This window comes from Brienomyrus brachyistius, chromosome 16 (assembly GCF_023856365.1).
Source record: "Brienomyrus brachyistius isolate T26 chromosome 16, BBRACH_0.4, whole genome shotgun sequence".
Lineage (NCBI taxonomy): Eukaryota > Metazoa > Chordata > Actinopteri > Osteoglossiformes > Mormyridae > Brienomyrus > Brienomyrus brachyistius.
The window spans coordinates 18,905,281-18,919,038 of record NC_064548.1 but is presented as its reverse complement, the minus strand read 5'-3'; the positions used below and the strand labels follow the sequence as shown (position 1 = coordinate 18,919,038).

The window sequence follows — 13,758 nt, the reverse complement described above, 5'->3', positions numbered from 1 at the left end:
CTCAGTGTTTTTGGGGGGGTTTCTCTCTGACTGGCCAGGATGCCCTGTCAATCTGGTACAGGATGCCTCAGACCCCCTGAACAGTTATTATCCTAAATCCACTTAGCGATTTCACCCCCTGTTTCTTGGGGGTTAAGCATCCCTAAGGGCTGGGGGTGATGTAAGAATCTACTGCATATGCAAAGGATATTTTTGGGGCACATGGACGTACACATATACATGGATTTACGTAGAAGGAGCAGCGAAAGACTGACGTAGAGAAATTATAAGAGATGGGACAGTGGGGGGGGGGGGGGGGGGGGCGAGCAGTGACGGTTTACAGATGGGGCAGAAGGAAAAGGAAAACAGTAGAGAGTTTGAGAAGAGACTGGCAATGTGAGGAGGCAATTGTGGTGGAGTAGAGATGGAGCACAGATATGGAAGATACAAAGTGGGGAAGGATCAGATCCAGGAATAGAGGTGGAGATGGACAAAGATGTAGTATAGATATAGTAAAGCATGTGCTGATTACAGTACACTGCCACCCGCACCCACCACCCTACAAACCACCTCAGGGATGAGAACCTGAGTGCAGCCTTGCAGTGGGTGATACCTCAGCACCACACTACTCTAGATGGAAGAGTGTGAGTTTTTTCCAGTGGCTGGAGTGCCAATCCTGCCACAAGCCCAAAATTCCCCCTGTAAGTTGGAGGACCTCCTTGCAGGGCTGACTGTAGATTAACATCATACTCAGGACGAAACAATTGCAGATTAAGGGCCTTGCTCAAGGGCCCAACAGAGTGGGATCACTCCCGGCATTCACTGGATTTGAACCAACAACATTCCGATTGCTGGCACAAATCCCTAGTGAAAAGACAGAGAACAAATGCTACAAACTGGAACAAAGGCACAGTATAAATGGAGTATAGTTAGGAAGAGTACAGAGATGTGTATGTGCCCTGGGATGTTTACTCAGTTTGGTTTACTCAGCTACACAATGTCTGCGGTTTCATCAAAGTGAACGTCGGCATTAATAAAGGTCAGCAAGCGGCAGGATAATACGCATGTGAGCTCTGAAAGCACATACTTACATTTAAAATGATTTCCAGCATAATATTACAATTCCTCATGCAGACAGCAAATTAGGACTGAAAGAAATACGGCATTAGTTAAAAATTATTGAGCTGTTTTCCATCAATGCTTACCCTATGCAGGGTTGTGTTTGAGCTTTGAGCATCCCTATGGCACTGGGCAAGGGAAACTATGGATGGGATGCCAGTCCATCCCACAGCCGGACACTGAGACTGAGATAATCTAACACTATGGACACATTTAGACAATCAACTCCACCTAAACTGTGTCTTTTAATTGTGGAGAAACTGTAGCAAATCCATGACACTAATTCCAGGCCTATTCCTCATAAATAGATCGACATGTCGACCATACATGCTAACCGCAGTCGTCTATTTGCAGTTACATTGACGAAGCGGCGAAACAAAATCTGCTGTGCAAATATTTGGCCGACCAAGTGTTGTCACAGCCTTCCTGATTTGCACAGCTGGAATTTGCCGCTATTCAAGAGCGATTCTCAATAAATGCTTTGGTCTCTCGTCTCCTGATCTCATTTTCATGCCTCTGGTTCAATTTCGGTAGCAAAGTTATTTGCTAAATAGATTCAGCCTGGCCAAAATCATGATGTATAATTTATCAGAAGCTGATAGCCACACCATTAATACTTAGCATATTATAATTAAGAAAACTTTTTATGATGCAATTTATGGTTTCTACTTATTAACATATTCATTGGTTTTCTCTTTATTGATACTAATCAATTTGGAATCACTGCTCCACAAGGTGGCATAAATTAAACAAACTGTACAATTAATCTGAAAATTTGATAGTCACTGAAAGCAGAACTTTCTAGAAGGCATTGTTTTCTTTAAAATGACAAATACACCATAACAGCAATTATCCTGTATCATTTATATACTGAGAAAACAAATAAAAGATAGAAATAATTTGTGGGGGGAAAGTCTTAGCAAAAATAATTTTCAAATATATATGAATTTATTTAAAACTATAAATAAAAGTATTTAATTTCATTAATATAACTCCCTCAACGTTAAAAAAAAAGAATGGAATAAAATTTCGACATTAAATCCAATGTCGTTTAAATGATAATGCTTTACATTCACTGCACCTTCATTATGGCATTATAATGCATTCGTAGAACATTCAGTGCACCATCATTATGCATTGCATATATCATTCATAAGCAGCATGTAATTATACCTTAACATCCTAACATACATTAACAGCTTTAATATACATAAATAACAAACATTATATGACGATAAACATTGTAATTATATAATCATATAATCACACAATGTTTGTTATCTATATATATTAAAGATGTTAGGGTATGTTAGTTCCACGCTGCTTATGAATGTTCTATGAATGCATTATGAAGGTGCAATGAATGTTCTATGAATGAATAATGAAGGCATTATAAAGGTACAGTTAATGTAAAGTGTTGCCAAATGATTATATGAGTTCATGACCCTTACAGGGAGGACTGGTGGCCCCATAGCACTGTAATCTGCCACCTCCAGACTGGAGAGTCTGAATCCTACCTTGGGCTCTGTGTTCTCCCAGTGTTTCCTCCTGCAGTCCAAAAACATGCAGCTTGGCAGACTGGCGACTGAATTGCCTGTAGTGTGTGTGCCCTGAAATCCAATTCAGGCTGTTCCCCTGTTTTATGTGATAGACGGTGTCCAGGCTCCCCCTCCCCACAGGGTGACATGTGGTTATCAGTAATGAAGAGGTGAGCACCACATACATTTGTCATGCAAAGGGTTCTCTTGAAACACAGTGTGCAAAAGCTTAAAAAAATATCACTTATTAAAGAAAGGAAGTTAATGGTCAAAGTTTCAGCAGGGAAAATGCAAGAAGTAACTAATAAAACTGAAAAAAAAAAAACATCATTCTCTCAGGCAAGCAGACGCAGACTCCACCTTTCATGAACAGCAGCAACAGACAACTCTCAGAGTCTCACAATCAGCTAATGGCAGAGAAGGACATGGGCAAGGTGTGTGAGAGACCTCGACACAAGCAGGGCAGCGTGGATTTTCACCGGTTCTCATTTATGTCACACACATGCTTTCCGTGATGCGTTTTAGTCTGAAACTTGCCATAATGTTTTTTTGCTCTTACGACAAACATACTACATTATTAATGTTAGGTATTGAGATTAGGTCTAATTAACCTTAGTTTTATGTCCCTATAGTTCTATCCAATCCTCTTTATATCCACGTCAATTTCCTGAAACAGAATTTGACTCGAATGCATATTTATTAGCATGAGCTCTATGAATACTGATCATTATTTCTGGAAAACCCTGATTCACCCACACATTGCGAATGATTCATTTTCAATAATTATTTCTGAGGTATTAAGCGGTTTTCATCTGACAGTAAACACAGTTCCCAGTAAAGAATCTGCTAACTCTGAGCATTCTGACAAAGTAGAGTCGAAACTTGGAACAGAACTGAATACTGGCCTCTTTCCAGTCCCCTTATCTTGGCGCTTACTGGTGCTGGCCATGAACAGATCACTTCTTGTGGGTTTTGCTACCAGTAATCTTCCATGAGTCCATCTGAATGGGTACATGGGACAGGCTCCAGACGCACTGTCACCCTCTGCTGGATCAGTGCTTATAAAAGGTAGCTGGATGGAGATCCAGAGCAATAAGCAAACACACACCGATAAGCCATAACATGCAAACCAATATTGTGTAGGTCTCCCTCATGCCCCCAACCCAGCCCTCCCGTTGAGACATGGACTCCACATGACCTCCGAAGGCGTCCTGTGGTATCTGGCACCAAGATGTTAGCAGCAGATCCTTTAAGATTGTGAGGTAGAGCCTCCATGGAACAGACTTGTTAGTCCAGCACACCCTACAGATGCTTGATCAGATTGAGATCTGGGGAATTTGGAAGCCAGCTCAACACCATGAAGTCTTCCCCAGGTGAATGACACACATAGACCTGGCTGTCCAGATGATCATGTCAAAGAAAACATGACTCATCAGACCAGGCCTCCTTCATCCATTGCTCCATGGTCTAGTTCTGATGCTCACGTGTCCGTCGTAGGCGCTTTTGGCAGTGGACAGGGGTCAGTATGGGCTCTCTGACTGGCCTGTGGCCACACAGCCCCACACGCAACAAGCTGTGATGCACTGTGTGTTTCTATCATAGCCAGTATTAACTTTTCCAGCAATTTGTGCTACAGTAGCCCTCCTGTGGAACCAGACGAGACAGGCTAGCCTTCGCTCCCCATGCCCATTAATGAGGGCAGGCAAAGGGCCGGTGTGTGCGCAGGTTTTTGGGGTAATCTTTAAGTCAGCTGTTCAAACTCAGGTGTGAGGACTTTTCAGCCAATCAGTCACCTAATTCTTAATCAAAGTAGGGAGTTGCCGTGAAAATCCGCATACACACCGGCCCTTTGCGGACAATATTGCCCACCTCTGGTACAAAGAGTCACTGTCACAGAGTACTCAAACGGATGGGTGTATATAATTTTCTATTTGCACATCTGAGTGTTTAATATGCTCCTCACTGTGTATAGTATAGTGTTTAATCCCTACCTGTGTATAATGCAGTGTATAGTATGCTTTGCACAACATAATATAGTTCATAATACTGTATACTGGCACTTTTCATGTTGTTGGCACAAGGAGCATATCATCGACAGCAACAATTAAGGACACATACCTGTCAAGTTTTATTTTCAGCTACAAATTGGGTAATTTACTACACTTATTGGATAATTGTTTTTTATTGTTTTTTTTTTCTTATTGTTTATTGTAATATTCTTATGCTACTACTTGTACTGTACTTACTTTTTACTTTGCATGTTTTCCCCTTTTCTCCCTTAGCTGGTTGTTGAGCAACTGCATCGAAATAGTTTCCCTCATGGGATCAATGAAGTTTTTCTGATTCTGAAACAAAATCTTGATCCGTATTTTTACTTTCTGGACCTGAAATGTCCACTTTTGGTTGCAGGGTAACAGCTCAGCACTCACAGTCATACTGGCAATCTAGAAATGCCAATTAGCTTAATTGCATGTCTTTGGACTAAGGGGAGGAACATAGCCCATATTACACAGGGAAAACAGGCAAACGTCACGCACAGAGTCCTGGCGGGATTGGAAGGTATGAGCTAACAGTGCTAGACAGTATTCTAGATTTATACAATTTACATTCAATAAACTGCTGTATTTAATAAATAATCTCATATATTACGTTTGAAATCCAGCAGTTTAACATCCCATTTATTAACTGAAATATCTACAGTGATCTGTCTGTTTATCTTATTACTGTTCATGCCTGTTTTCGAAAAGCCTGGACCTAAGCAGGACCTGAGCAGGACCTGGGCAGGACCTGGGCAGGACCTGGGCAGAACCTGGTAGCTGATTCATGCATTAAACACAAATCGTTTTTGGTTATCAGATATGCCGATGCGTGTTACCTGGCGCGTAAAGCTTACCTTCGTTTCCTGTCACAGTTTAAATATGAGACTAAATGTCTTGAAAAGTGAATGTGTGCTTGTAGTGCTAAACATATAGCATTAAACTATAACTTTAATGCTAAGTGTAAAAACACAGAGGACATCAAATGCTGATTAAGGTGAACCTGTTTAATATCCTCTGCAACACTACAGTTTCAGGATGGAAAATAATCCCCATCACCATCAGCTGGAAATGCGTGCTGTATTCCATTGGAAGCGTGGACTTAAAATCATGCTTCATGGAACCTGTGAAGAAATATATCATGTTTGCAAAGACAAATAAATCACGGAGTACCCAAGAAGTTAAAGCAGACCGCTAAGCTGACACAGCAGGGTGAATCAGACAGGTGGAGGGGGGCCTTTGTTGGCTATCACGTCCAGATTGAAACAGTCTGCTCCAAAATATCACACTGATCCTAATTTAAACCAGCCAATTAGAGGCAACCTACTTTAGGAAGCGCAGAGGTAAAGGCAGCCCACTTTGTCAATGCCTTTCAGCGTTGCCAGTAAAATCTGCGCTGTTTAACACGTTTCGGAGCAGACGCTGGAAATGCTGATACGAGGCGAAGAAGGAAGCGGTTTAGTGGATATTCAGCCCCATTGTGCTATGGTCACCAAAAAGGTGACTCAGCAAGTTCACAAGCGATATCATGCGTGCAGGGCCCCACATCTGACCCGGTCCGCTGGCATGTGACCCCCGCCTCAGCATCATTCTACCAAACAGCCCATCGGCTTCTGCTCAGGAACCTGACCTCACGCAGTAATACTGACGAGTCGCATTCAGCATGACTCACCGGCATGTGAAAAGGTACGTCCCCAGGAAATCACGGCCATTCCCATACGTAAATATGTGGAAATATGTGCTGATCCTCACCTCAACAATGTGAAAGTTAAACTCATCATTATGTTTTTCTTTGTGTTCCAGTCCTGGAAGGCCGGAAGCAGGTAGAACGTCCTGCACACTGTGCCTGCAACGAAACTTGGAACTTTCTATACTTGACAAACACCGGGCGACAGAGAAACAGACGCGTGCGGAACGTCCCAGATCCGCTTCACCATTCACCATGGTTATTCACCTGGTTTGCCCACAAGACGCAAACCATATTCAGAAATTCAAAAAAGGAAACAGTAAATTTACACTTAAATGAGAAAAGACGGAACAAGGTTTCTTAAGGCAAGATTGTCCAATGTTTTACAAATATCCAGAGTTTAACAGGCTGAGCTGTGTAGTACCCAGACAGTGGTGTGTTTGCACGCTACAGTCAGTACGTTTTGTTACGTGCTGCTCGGGTGTGTGAGGCAGGGGTGATTCCCCAGGGAATGCCCTGGGCTTCCCCGGATTCTAGGCTCCACTTTTAACAGCAGCCCGGAAGACAGGACAGAACCAGAGCCTCTCTTTGCCCCCTCCGATGTTGCACCGAAACCCAAAAGGAGCTGAGAGACCACGCATTCCTACAGGTGGAAAGTTCCGCTCCAGAAAGCACAAATCCAGACCAAGATTTTGTTTCAACCAACCAGTTGAGTATAAAGAGTAGACAGCTGGTTGGTTGAAACAAAATCTTAGTCTGGATTTGTAGTTTTTGGACCTGAATTTTCCACCTCTGCCAATTCCTTTCAGGCAGTATACAGGAGTTAGTCAAGACATGGTCTGGAGTTTCAGGAGATCTAACCAAAAAGCCCCTGATCAAACACTCAAACAACAGAGGAACATTTCTCGGCCACTTCACCTGGCCTCAGTTCCCCATGCAGTTCACCCTGCCCCACTTCCACCTCCATTGGCTCCTGTGGTGGATGGTGTGTTCCATCTGAGCGAGCCGTGTGGATCTCCCAGAAAATGGACCTATCACAGCTCACCCAGCCCTCTTCCCAGCTGCTCAGCAGCCAATCCATGAAGAGAAGTGCTTTTCCCCTCCACTGCCCTAACACCAGAAAGATTAGCCATGGCCGATCACCTTTGAAAAACAAAAGGCAGGTGTTGAGTGTGCCCATTCAGCACGACCATCTCCGTTACAGTTCTGATGGGTTCCACTTGATGAGGCTGTACTAGTGATTTTCCCTACAATTCACCAGGGCAATTGTGTTCAACCTACCATGTGTGAAGCACAACTGGTTCTCCTTCTCATTACAGCTTTCAAAATACGGAATAATACTCATGGTAAAATGATTAAAACGCAAAAACGTGCTTGTGAAAAGGTCAACCTCATTCTTTCAGCCCACTAATCTAAGCTGCCCACCTTCTGTCCTGTTTCCTGTCCTCTTCGTTGTCTGAAGGCATGTACCAGTGCGTCCACGCAGCTCTCTGTCACAGGGGCCGGCCTCCCTTCTCACACCAGGCCTCTGGCCGCCGAGGGACGACTTATCTTGCCTCTCCGACAGCGTCCAGGCCAGAGCAGCAGGGTAGGAGGAGTCAATGCTGGGATGGCCAAACCAGGCAGTGACTCATACCCCAGGACAAACTTCCCGCTCCAGTTTGTATTAAAACAAAAAAAACAAAAAAAAAATGGCTTTTCGCACGAGCCAATCAGTATTAATGTACAACATTAAAAGAAGACAAGCACAAACTTTTTTGCACTATCGATCATATCTGCACTGTGCTCAAACTCAAATCTATTTTAGTCTATAATTTTATGATTCTTTTTTCTAATTAATGTTTTTGTTGCTTGTGAAGTATGCACCAATACTGCCAAGATAAATTTCCAGGACGTGCAGATGCACCTAGCCAATAAAAGTGAATTCTGATTCTGCAGACTCACACAGTCAGATGACATTCATCAGAGACAAGGTGCAAATCTGAGTCAATGCAATCAGCATTAAGGAACTCTCTGGAATGAGGCACTGCATTTTAAGCCAATAAAAATTTGAAGCAGAAAAAAAAGTATTACAGTGTCCAGTATGTTACACATGGCATTCAGGCAGAAAGCCGCATCGCTGTCTAAGCTACCCTGTTACACCAGGTTTTAAGAGCCGTGCTGAGACTGCAGGAAGTGTGCAGACCACGCTACAGGCAGATGGGAACGAGATGGAAAAGAAGCTCATTGGAGGTCAAATTTATTACATTACAGACACAACCCACACACTGCGGTACACGCACACTGTGCACATTGCCATACAGGATTTAAACCCCCTTTTAATCATTCTTACAATGCCACACTGCATTCCAGGGCACATGATTGCGGCAGTGGCAAGAGAGCAAGTGAGGGAAAATGCTATTTAATGCATCGCTCTTCAATCCCACGTTCAGTGGAAGCCGCTACCTGCACGCCTGCACCTCAAACTCCCCCTGACTGCCTCGGAGAGAAACAGACTCTCCATTTCCCTGAGACTAGGCCAACACCTGGGGGAAAGAGAGCTTTGTTTGGACAGGCAAAGCAGGCCACGAAAACCCAGCGGAGCCGGAGATGGGATGGCATGGCCCAGTCCCCACACTGCAGCCGCCAACCACTCTGCCCTTGTGTAAACCGGCGCTCCAAGACGAGGTGGAGGGGACCGAGGGACAGCGTGGCAGCCTTGGACGCTGGCTGTGACACTCTCACCGGGTTCAGACACAGAGTAAACAGAGGCAGCCTCAGAAATTTGATGAGTTCATACACACAAAATTCCTCCTGAAACAAGCCCATGCTGTTTCCTGGCATCAAAGCCCAGCCCCTGCTAGACTATACCGTTCCATGCTCCCAGAAGGCCTCAAAGCCCAGCCTCTGCTAGATTATACCGTTCCATGCTCCCAGAAGGCCTCAAAGCCCAGCCCCTGCTAGACTATACTGTTCCACGTTCCCGGAAGGCCTCAAAGCCCAGCCCCTGCTAGACTATACCGTTCCACGCTCCCAGAAGGCCTCAAAGCCCAGCCTCTGCTAGACTATACCGTTCCACGCTCCCAGAAGGCCTCAAAGCCCAGCCCCTGCTAGACTATACTGTTCCACGCTCCCGGAAGGCCTCAAAGCCCAGCCTCTGCTAGACTATACCGTTCCACGCTCCCAGAAGGCCTCAAAGCCCAGCCCCTGCTAGACTATACTGTTCCACGCTCCCGGAAGGCCTCAAAGCCCAGCCTCTGCTAGACTATACTGTTCCACGCTCCCAGAAGGCCTCAAAGTCCAGCCCTTGCTAGACTATACCATTGTAGAATGCTCTGAATGTCTGCTTATTTTAGTAGTTTTTTCATTAGGTTCTTGTGTTATTTGGAAGATGGCTTGTAGCTCCTGCTCCAATACTGCTGACACTTGTACTGGCCATTCACTGGAAGCTCCGCCTAGCTGCGTTTATGTGTAGTCGACTCCTGATGCAGGGCCTCCCTTTAAGCACTGACGTACAGCCTTCACATGCAGAGGACGGCGGTGACGGTGAGGTGGGATCGAGTGAAGTGGGCACGCGAGCGTCTCAGAGTTTCACATCCCAGATCACGGGCCCCAGTGTGAAGTGGGCCAGCACTCGGCGGAGCCTGGCTGATCTGCGCCTTCTCCCGGGTCTCTCTGAGGCCCACCGCAGGGGCTCCTCCGTGGGAGGGCGAAACAAGGAGGGAGGTCAGGAAGGGACGAGCAAAGTAAGACTTCGGGGAGGGGGGCCAGGAGCATGGCACACGCCCGCCTAAGGACAGGCAGGGGTCTGCAGGGTAGGGCCTCACTAACAGAGGCCTGAGGACAGGCTCGACGTGTCACTCACAGCGCTTTCACTCTCCATACCAAAAGCAGGGAAATGAGCTCACGCGCGGGACTGCTGTCTCACAGATACAGTCTACAAAACACTAACTCCCGTTTCCCGAGCGAAAGCAGTTGTTTTCTCCTTGGCAACAAAAATAAGCGATGATCAGCCTAAGTAGTAACCCACAGCTACTACCATGATTAGGGGAAGTTTAACCTTGGTTAACTGAAAAAAAATAAATAAAATAGTGCTTTATTTGCCATTTGCACAAGTATGAGAACAGGTACATCGGAATGTGTCTTTTGGTATTTCCAATAATACTCTCCTTTGAGACAGATATATACACACAGTTGAGAGCAAAGCCTGGGATTTGTGACTCTGGGGCATTCAGAGGTATAGCAAAGGATGAATGCTTGTATCATTGGATTTATAATTCAATAATTCACTTATATATAATCAAACATGCCTCATGTTGCTTAAATTACCATGGTATGGATACAGTATGCTGTTCACTAAAGAAGGCAATTACACTTGTGTTGAATGCGTGAGAAAATGCTTATGATAGAGTATAAAATGTTATATACATACATTGTTATGCAGTGAATGAAACTGCTGCTTTCACAGACTCAAGGTCAAATATTAGTAAAACTCTGCCAGGGGCATTACCGCATCATCTGAAAGTGTGACTCGAGCAGCAGAGGCAACACTCACAGCACAAAAACTTTAAGGTGCATGCTGACCGTAGTAATTAGTAGAGACAGGCCACGGGACAGGCTGCAAGTAATGTTGGAGAAGTAAGCTTTTCAGAAGAACTTCTTGTAGGTGTATATTAAGTCAAGTGTTGTCAGTGTAGTGCATAGACGTTGTGATCTTGTGAGAAGACCTTGCGAGTATGGAAAATAGAGAGTGCAGATTGTATGATAGTTTATAAGTAGGCCTTATAGAGTATGGAAGAGTACAGATTCTGTGATTGTGTGGAGCACATGAGTACAGCCTATGAGTAGTGACCATTTGTTAAAAGGGCTTACCAGTACAACGAGTGTGAGAGTGTGTCTTGTGAGTATAGCTTTAAGAAGAGCTTCACGGCAAAGCTTTGGGAGGAGTACAGCTCGAGAGTAAAGTTTAGCAGCAACACTTTTGTTGAGTCTCCTGGATTAGCTTGGAAAATGCAGCTTCCCAGTAGAGTCTGTGTGAGTATAGAATTTCTGCAGGGTTTCAGAAAATGTGAGTGGGGCTGCAAGGACGTCTTACGTGGGAGCTTCTGAGCAGCGTGCGCTTCATAGAATTGAAGAGCAAATTTCCATATCTCACTCTGTTCACGGGATATGGTTTCAAGGAAATATCTGTGGAGTTCCGGGATTTTAATGAAAGTTCTGTGTTGGATTACATGAGGAGTGAGTGAGTTTCGGTTCCCAGGCCTGTAACATATGATGAGGAAGCCTGACTCCAGGCCACCAGACATCTCATCTGTCTCATGTCAAAAACAAGAAGGAGGAAAAAACGGATGAGCGAGTTCTGCAAATTTGCTATTCTGAGTGAGTAAAACTCGGAAGGCTTGTAAGCAGACCCCCCCCCCCCCCCCACCTCCCTTGCTCCATGACTCAAGCACAATGGGATATCTGGTTCACTGGATTGCAACATTGAGGATTGATGGAGGTCAGCAGATCAGACATCAATCAGCAGACTTGCCAGCAAAGTGTGGAGCTGTAGGGCCAGGGACACATAACAGCAGCACTCAAAAGTTTGTGCCCGGGTGGGCAACACAAACAAGCACAAGCAGAGTGGCGTGCATTTAAAATGAACTAATAATGCTTTGGGGGTGGATATTTGAAGCCTGTTCCTCCACATTTTTCATTGAATGCCGTTAAACAAAAGAGAGTGCAAATCACTTCATGGGCACATAAAAAATACACACTGTAAAAGAATTAATCACTCTATAACTCATACATATATACATTTTTCAAAGCATCGGGTGTTTCTCGGGTGAGGAATTATGACTCTTGAATCCAAACACAGGAATAAAACTGGATTGCAGTTCAAACGCAAAGGAAATCCACTGGTGACCCTCTAAATGATCCAGAAGTGATGATAATTCTAATTCTAGAATTCTAATTCTAATAATAACATAAGCCATAGCCTCATTCACGGAGTGGAATTTAGAGGTAATTATGAAACCTAGCATCTGCAAACCTTTAAAAAGCATAAAGCACGATGTGCCTGCATCTCAGAACCGTGGTTATTATTGTTAATGACAGTCGAGGTCAACAATATCTACAGACTAAATATGACAGTTTGTGAAAAGAACAAAGGCTACATGGCTGTATTGGCTGGTGCAGCACGAACAAAAACAAAACTGAAATATAGAGGAAAAAATCTTTACTTCTGGGACTGTCAGTATGCCCTTTAAAGAGTGGATCTCTTCCATGTTGTTAAACCCAGTGCCCAGAAGTTGTCCAAAGTTAGGGTTATAGGCTAGCTTTCTGAAGCTACACCGGCTGAAACACTGCTGTAAATGGCAAAAGCAAATCAGCAGGCACTGACAGAGTCCAATTTGGGATCACTTTCAAAAAGATATGAATAAAATTTAATAAAAAAATTTCCGAAAATTACTCATGCACTCTTAAAACTAAAACTGAAAAACAAACAAAAAAAAAGTAAAAATTAAAACTAATTAAAATTTCACAAAACTAGCCTCTTTCAGGACTGAATAATCATGTGCCAGAGATGTTTAACTGGGGACAGGCGGGTTCTGCAGTTGCTGCCCGTGAGTCATGACTGCGAGATGGGACCACAGCACCAGTGCAGGAGGACTGCAGCTCAGCGCAGCCACTGCTGATGCAGGGCCTCCTGCCCAACACATGTGGAGGAAGGAAACGTGCGTGTGTGCATCTCTATGTTTGTGTTTCTGTGTGGGTTAAGTATATATTACATTGTGAGGACCTAAGGTTCCCCACAATGTAATAATAATCTGTTATTCTGATCCTGTGAGGACCATTTTTCAGGTCCCTACAAAGATCTGTGAATGCAATCAAAAAATTTGAAATGCTAAAAGTCTTTTTAAAGTATTTTGTTTGGTTACTTATGGGTAAGGTTAGGGTTGGGTAGGGGGTAGGGTTGTCATGTTGAGATTAGGGTTTTTCCCATAGAAATGAATGGAGAGTCCCTACAAAGATATAATTACAAACCTGTGTGTGTGTGTGTGTGTGTGTGTGTGTGTGTGTGTGTGGGAGGGAGACTCAGCCTCATGTATTACTCTACTATTGCAACAGATAATCAGTCTTTTAAAAAAACATAAAGCATAAAGTTATTTTTATAAATTTCTCCCCCCCCCCCAAACAATAATAATTGGGTCAGAATTCTAATGGTTTACATTCTTTTTTCAGTACGACGTAGCAGCCAAAACTTCTGTGTTGAACCCATAGTGGAGCCGCAAGTAAAAAGAACGAAGGGACATAAATCGCCAAAGTTGCGAACTGATCGTCATAATTTTGTCTGCATTGCACTGTATGTGCACCGGCAGCGTGGATCATCTGAGTAGAGAGAGGAGAGTCTCCGATTCTTCCTGTATCAATACAA

At 44.0% G+C, this 13,758-nt stretch overlaps 1 protein-coding gene across 5 annotated transcripts in view; it reads right to left on the bottom strand.

Annotated features, from left to right (window-relative positions):
• LOC125709692 (fibroblast growth factor 14-like) overlaps positions 1-13,758 on the bottom strand; it is a 108,644-nt gene that overhangs the window by 54,352 nt on the left and 40,534 nt on the right. Inside the window, exon 1 of one of the 5 annotated variants that reach the window (XM_048978378.1) lies at positions 7,785-8,111. The exons of the other annotated variants lie outside the window; for them this stretch is intronic. The gene's annotated coding sequence lies outside the window, so the exon portion shown is untranslated. Of the gene's footprint in view, positions 1-7,784; positions 8,112-13,758 lie in introns of those variants that run through there. 5 annotated transcript variants of the gene reach the window in all.